The sequence below is a fragment of the Thermobia domestica genome, chromosome 2 (genome assembly GCF_964235325.1).
Source record: "Thermobia domestica chromosome 2, izTheDome1.hap1.1, whole genome shotgun sequence".
Classification (NCBI taxonomy): domain Eukaryota; kingdom Metazoa; phylum Arthropoda; class Insecta; order Zygentoma; family Lepismatidae; genus Thermobia; species Thermobia domestica.
Genome location: NC_137455.1, coordinates 59,632,398 through 59,639,111, shown reverse-complemented (window position 1 = coordinate 59,639,111; position 6,714 = coordinate 59,632,398).

The window sequence follows — 6,714 nt, the reverse complement described above, 5'->3', positions numbered from 1 at the left end:
TATTCGTATAGTTTCAGGAAATAATATATATATATATATATATATATATATATATATATATATATATATATATATATATATATATATATATATATGTATGTATAGGCCTATATATATGTCGTTCTTTTGTCTATAATTATGTCGTTCTTAACGAAAATTGTTTTCATTTAGCTAAAACAAATGTTTATTCATATATAGTTTATGTAACAAAATATAGTGTTAACTAGGAGATAGTGTTTCTTCTTTTTTTTTTTTACTTTCTCTAACAGTGACAGATATACTCTTGTCGCACGTACTGGCTAATTATTATTATTATTATTATTATTATTATTATTATTATTATTATTATTATTATTATTATTATTAATATTATTATTATTATTATTATTATTATTATTATTATTATTATTATTATTATTATTATTATTATTATTATTATTAAGTATTGTGCGATTCGGCAGGTCCTGGGTCTAATGAGCATTTTTTTTTCAATTTTTACATTTGGGCCTGGAAATATTTCTTTCACTTTTCTCGATCTTGAGCTTCCTCTTTTAACTCCCAATATTTTCTCCAATCTTTCAAATCATCGATCAGCTGTGTTCGTCTTCTTCCCATTCCTCGCTTCCCTTCTATCTTTCCTTTATGGCGGTGTGAAGAAAACAATTTCTTCGCAAGATCTGTCCAATCCAATTGGTCTTTTCTACGAAGGATGGTGGCTAGAAGTGTCCTCTTCTCTTCTATCCGTTTCAAAATCTTGACTTGTTGCTCTCTCTGTCAATTTTATCTTCTTCATCTTCTTCCAACACCACATTTCGAAGCTCTCTAAATATTTCTCTTCTAACTTCCGTAATGTACAAGTCTATCAACCGTACAGTTCAATACTCCATATGTAGCACTTCTTTGTTGTATGAAGAAGTAAAATATTGAGCCTTATAGTTAACAGTGATCGTTTCTTGTTGAATGCTTCTTTAGCTATGGCAATTCTTGACCTGATACCTTTCGTGCAGTAAGCGTCTCTCGTCAAAATACTTCACAGATACTTGAAATTATCAACCTCTTCAACTTCTCTTTGTTCTAATCTGATCCGTAAGGGTGTGTTTTCACGGAATATTTTCATGACTTTCGACTTTTCGATGTTAATTTCCATTCCATACAGTTTTCCAGTGTCAACTATTTTGTCAAACATCTCCTGTAGTCCTCCTTCTATTTTAGCTATTATAATCATATCATCTGCAGGCCTGATCTTGTTAATGATCTGCCCTCCAATCTTGAAATCTCCACTTCCCATTAATGCTTCCTTCATTCAAGATTCGCTATAAATGTTGAATAATTGGGGCGACAAAGTGCATCCTTATCTGACCCCCTTCCAATCTCCACACTATTGGTTTCTCTTTCATTCAAGTGCAACTTGACTCGTTGTCCTGTGTACAGGTTTCGAATGAATCGTCGATCTCTCCAGTTCACTTCGACTTCTTTAAGTATGTTATCAGAAGTTTCGTCCAATTGACTCGGTCGAAAAGCTTTTCGCTAGTCGATGAAGTACAAACACAACTCTTCCTTTACATCAAGAATTCTTTCTGATATAGTTCTCATGAATTCAATAGCATCTCTGATGCCTTTTCTTTCCCGGAATCCAAATTGATCTTCTTCTAACCTCTCATCTATCTTACTTTCCAGCCGCATGTTCAGTATGCGGGCAGTGATCTTTTCAGTGTGGGAAATCAGGTTAATGGTTCTGTGATCTTTCCACTTCCTTGCTTGCTTTTTCTTGGGCAATGCAATCATTGTAACATCAAGAAAATCCTTTGGCCATTCTCCACTCGGATAGATCTTGTTAATAAGTGAAGTAAGTACTTTCATTGCATTGTCTCCTAATCTCTTGAGCAAATTTACTGGTATGTCATCGTCTCCAGTGGCCTTTTTCCTTCACATGCCTTTGCTTGTACTAATTCACTTTTCAATATACTGGGTCCTTTTTCGTCATCACCCACCTCTTCCACTGCTTTGATTACAATATCTTTGGGGCGGTTCTTTTGATCATACAGATCTTTTATGTACTCCTCCCAAATTCTAAGGATTCCTTGATGGCCAATGGCCGCATGACCTTGTTGATTTTCGATTCCAAATGTTCGTATACTTTTGTTAGCTTTTCTTCTTAATTCTTGTGATTTCTGGTACTTCAGATAATATCTGCCGTGCCATTGCAATTCCATTATTACTTCACATGTTTGTTCCATGTACTTTTTTTTTGGCTTTGTTCGTTTCTCTTTTCAATCCATTATTCAGCCTTCTCTATTCATTGATGTCTGTGTTTTCGGCCCTTCTGCGTTCCTCCATCTTCTTAAGCATCGCTTCAGTTATCCATGATTTCCTCCGTGCTCTTTTCATCTTGCCAATGTTATTGTTGAGTGTGTCAAGTAGAATCTGTTTAAATTTTTCCCAACTATTCTCTATATTGTAAACCATATCTCCCATTGCAAAGAATTTTTCTTCAATCTCTTCTTTCCCATCAATATTTCTATCACATCGATATTTCTTAGTCGCTCAATGTTCCATTTGCGATTTCTCTTCTCATTTTTCTTGATCGACTTTAACCAGGTTTCACTTCCGCCACCAGCAGATGTCCGAATCAATGTCCGCTCCTAGCAGTATCTTTACGTCTCGTACACTATTCCTGTAACGTTGCTTCACAATAATGTAATCGATTTAATAACGTTTCTTATCTCCTGGACGTTTCCACGTGTACAGCATGGTTTTTCCTTTCTTAAACCACGTGTTCATCACCACCAAATCATGTTGCCTACAGAAATCGATAAGCATTTGACCTCGTTCGTTTCTTCTATCTAATCCAATTGGTCCCACTACCTTATTTGCAGCTCCTTCTTCTACTACGCTCTTGAAGTTTCCCATTACTTTGGCTCTGACCTTACCTCTACCTTCCTGATGTAATATGTCACTAATCTGATCATATATTACTTCTACTTCATTATCATCATGGTCGGTTGTTGGCATATACACTTGTATTATCACAATATGCACTGGTTGTGCATATAGTTTACAAACATCATCCGGTCACTGCAGCATTCCACTTTGATATCACTTATTGCTATTTCGTTCTTCATTCCTATTGCGATACCATTCTCGGCCTTAACGACACCCGAATAGTACAGGGTGTCCGAGAAGTCCTTCCCTAATTACTGAAATTGATAACTCAGGCTAGAAATAAGATAGAAATATGGAACTGGTGTTGAATTGTTTACAAAGTATAAAAGTTTTGGTCACAGCATACAGCTGCAACATATCCAGGTACACTGCAGATGTGATGGTATCCTCAGCGAAGGAGAATGGCCCGATAATTCGATCGTGCAACAACGCGCACCAAACATTCACCTTTGGACTGCCTCTGGTGAACTCCCTGACCTTCCTGGGGGGTTCTGAACCCCAAATGCGTACATTATGGCGATTCACTACTCCACTGACAAAGAATGTCGCTTCGTCGGAAAAGGCAATTCGTCTGAGATAACCATTATCGTCCTCAATACGTGATAGCATTTCGACCGCAGAGTCATATCGACGTGTACCGTCGTCGGGCAACAAGGCCTGGACGAGTTGCACTTTGTAAGGACGAAACAATAAACGTTTGTGTAAAATGTCATGGATAGAGTTTTGGCACCTGTAATTCACGTGCGGCCCTGCTCACCGATTTCTTAGGACTTCTCAGAAAAGACTGCCGCACAGCCTCCACCGTGTCTGCTGAGGTTCTTGGTCGACCAGACCTCGGAAGGTCAGCAACCGACCCTGTGTTCTTGAACTTCTCATACCAGGCTTAATGCTCTTGACATCAGGTGGAGTCCTCCCAAATGTTGTCTGGAACTGTCTCTGCACCGTGGTTGATGATCGTGTCTCATGGTATCACAGGACACACTGTGCCTTCTCCTGATTGGCTGGCATGGCTTCTTAGGCTTCTTACTTACGTACTACAAACCTAAAACAAACAAAATTGAGACTTGGTAAAACAGAACAAACCTAACACAGACAAAAACTTTTATAGTTTGTAAACAAATCAACACGTTTCATATTTCTATCTTATTTCTAGCCTGAGTTATCAATTTCTGTAATCAGGGAAGGACTTCTCGGACACCCTGTATATTCTGTAATTTCTCGATACCGTCTCATCTTTCCCTGGCCATCTTGCTTCACTCAAGCCCTCTATGTCACTTTACATTTGTCCATTTCCACTTTTACATTTTTAAGATTTCCCTCACGTCGTAGAGTTCGTACGTTCCAGGTTTCTATGTTGAAATGAAAGTTATATTTTATCCTCTGATGATCCGAAAGGGGTACTATTTTACCTCCGGATTTCTTTTTTTTTGCCCCAGGAAGAAACATCATATTTATTTATTCTCCTCCTTCGTCCATCCTGGGAAAAAGATAATGTATTAGTATTCCCATTTCCTTTCATGTCGTTGACCCTTTAGTGGTTCATTAGCCTTTTAGGACAATTTCCCCTCCTAAGGCCAAGAAGGTGCCCTGACCTCCACCCGCTCATCCGCCCTCCGAGAAGGCCGTTGGCACTTGGTAGAAGGTGCCTCCTTATCCCAGGAGTCAGTCTTTCCCCACCTACGTTAGCCGCCAAAGACGTTCCCCGCTTTCTCCCGCGAGGAGGTGTAGGTTGGTATTTTCCCATCGTTTAGGATGAGACTCGAAGGCTTTTCTCAAAGTTCCCCAATACTTTTAGAAAGCACTAGCTACTACGTCTAATAAAAAGGAGTTAATCACGCTATTTGTGTGGCGCAATTTCAATACTGTGGTTTCTGTTTGTAATGTATGTGTAATTGCACATTTGTAATCTTTTATTTTATATGTTGATCCGTATTCATTAAAAGGTTATTAAATTTTAAAGAAATTTACTAAAATAACAAACCTATGAACATGCAAAAACAAAATAACACATTATGGAATATATAATTGATGCGACAAACGAAATGTAAATAAAAGAACAAATGGATAAATGATTACGAGACATTTCAGTATTGACTGTTATAGAGTACAAACTGTGTGATAATTTTCTAAAATTGTATTCTAGGTATACAGTATCGATACATTCTTTTAATTTGCATCCCCATTTACTCTATGTTAGAACTTATATATGATTTTATGATTTATTCGCCACAATACATACAGAACCACTACACTCTATACCTAGGTATAATAAATTCAAATACTTTGGAGAACATATTTACAGAAAGTTTTGTAGGACCGTTCAAAAATCGAATAGGTGGCCATTCATATCAAATATATGGTCATTTAAAATAGGGTACTTAACATTAGAAAAACAACATTATAAAAACATATAAATGTTGTCAATACATTGGTACAATCTAGTAAAATCTAGTACAATTTCTTTTTCTTTTCAAACTTTCTCAAATGACCAGCAATTCCTATTTCCTTTTCCCAATTTAGTAACCTTAACATCAACTACATTTACGAAAAGACTCTTAATAGCAACCAGACAATAAAAAGCGTATGAAGAAAAATAACACAAATGTATAAACTGTATTAATATTAACTGTAGCATTAATATTAAAATTAATAATAATAATAATAATAATAATAATAGTAATAGTAATAATAATAATAATAATAATAATAATAATAATAATAATAATAATAATAATAAGATGATGATGATGATGATGATGATGATGATGAATAAGAAAAGAAAAGTCTACACTTACTTGAAATCTTAGTTGGCGCAACTTGTAGTGCAGAGAAGTACAACATTACAATTTTAACTCGTAAGTTTTGTTGGTTGAAGAAAGTTCAAAACTACGTCAAAGATAGACAGCGACAGATAAACAAAGAAAAATTACGAGATCGTATAATGGACAACAACATAGTTCATTAATGACTTCAAAATGTTCGACACAAAAATGTAGCAAAGTTTTCTGTAGCTTATGCGTTATACGTTTAATAGAAATAGTTCAAAATGTTTGACATACACATTGCTTGCGCTAGATAGGATCGGTTATTCGTTTGGACTAGAATCTTCTCACATTTTTAATGGAAATCTATTTCATTGTAAAAGTGACTTAAGGGATAGATAAATGCTTTGTTAAATGCATATGCATATCAAATAATGCTTTACGAATTCCTATTAAGCTGGTTTATGAAGGAATTTGAATGGAGATGTCTGTAAATCTAAAATTGGGCCATTCCATAATTTTCTGGAAAATATTGGTGCGAGTGTGTAATGAAATTGAAAGTGAGTATTCGGTTCGTTTTCATACTGTGGTTAAAATGTTGTTGTCGGTGTTAAAAATACATATTTCTGAAATAACCTATCTTTATGTATAAAGTTATATTTACGATATGGAAGAATGTATGGTGATAAATAGAGTAATTTGGTAAATATTAACGTTTCTTATTTGATATTTTATTACATAATATTGGGATGTACTGTTTCAGCAGTATAATGTGTTGCTGTTTCTATATTCAAATTACATTATTATAAACTCTTCTTGACGGGATATTTAATTTCTTGTTGCCGAATTTATTATTGCAAAAATAATATTGAATTATTATATATATATATATATATATATATATATATATATATATATATATATATATATATATATATATATATATATATATATATATATATATATATATTACAATTTACAGAATCCTTGTAATCTGTAACTCACAATG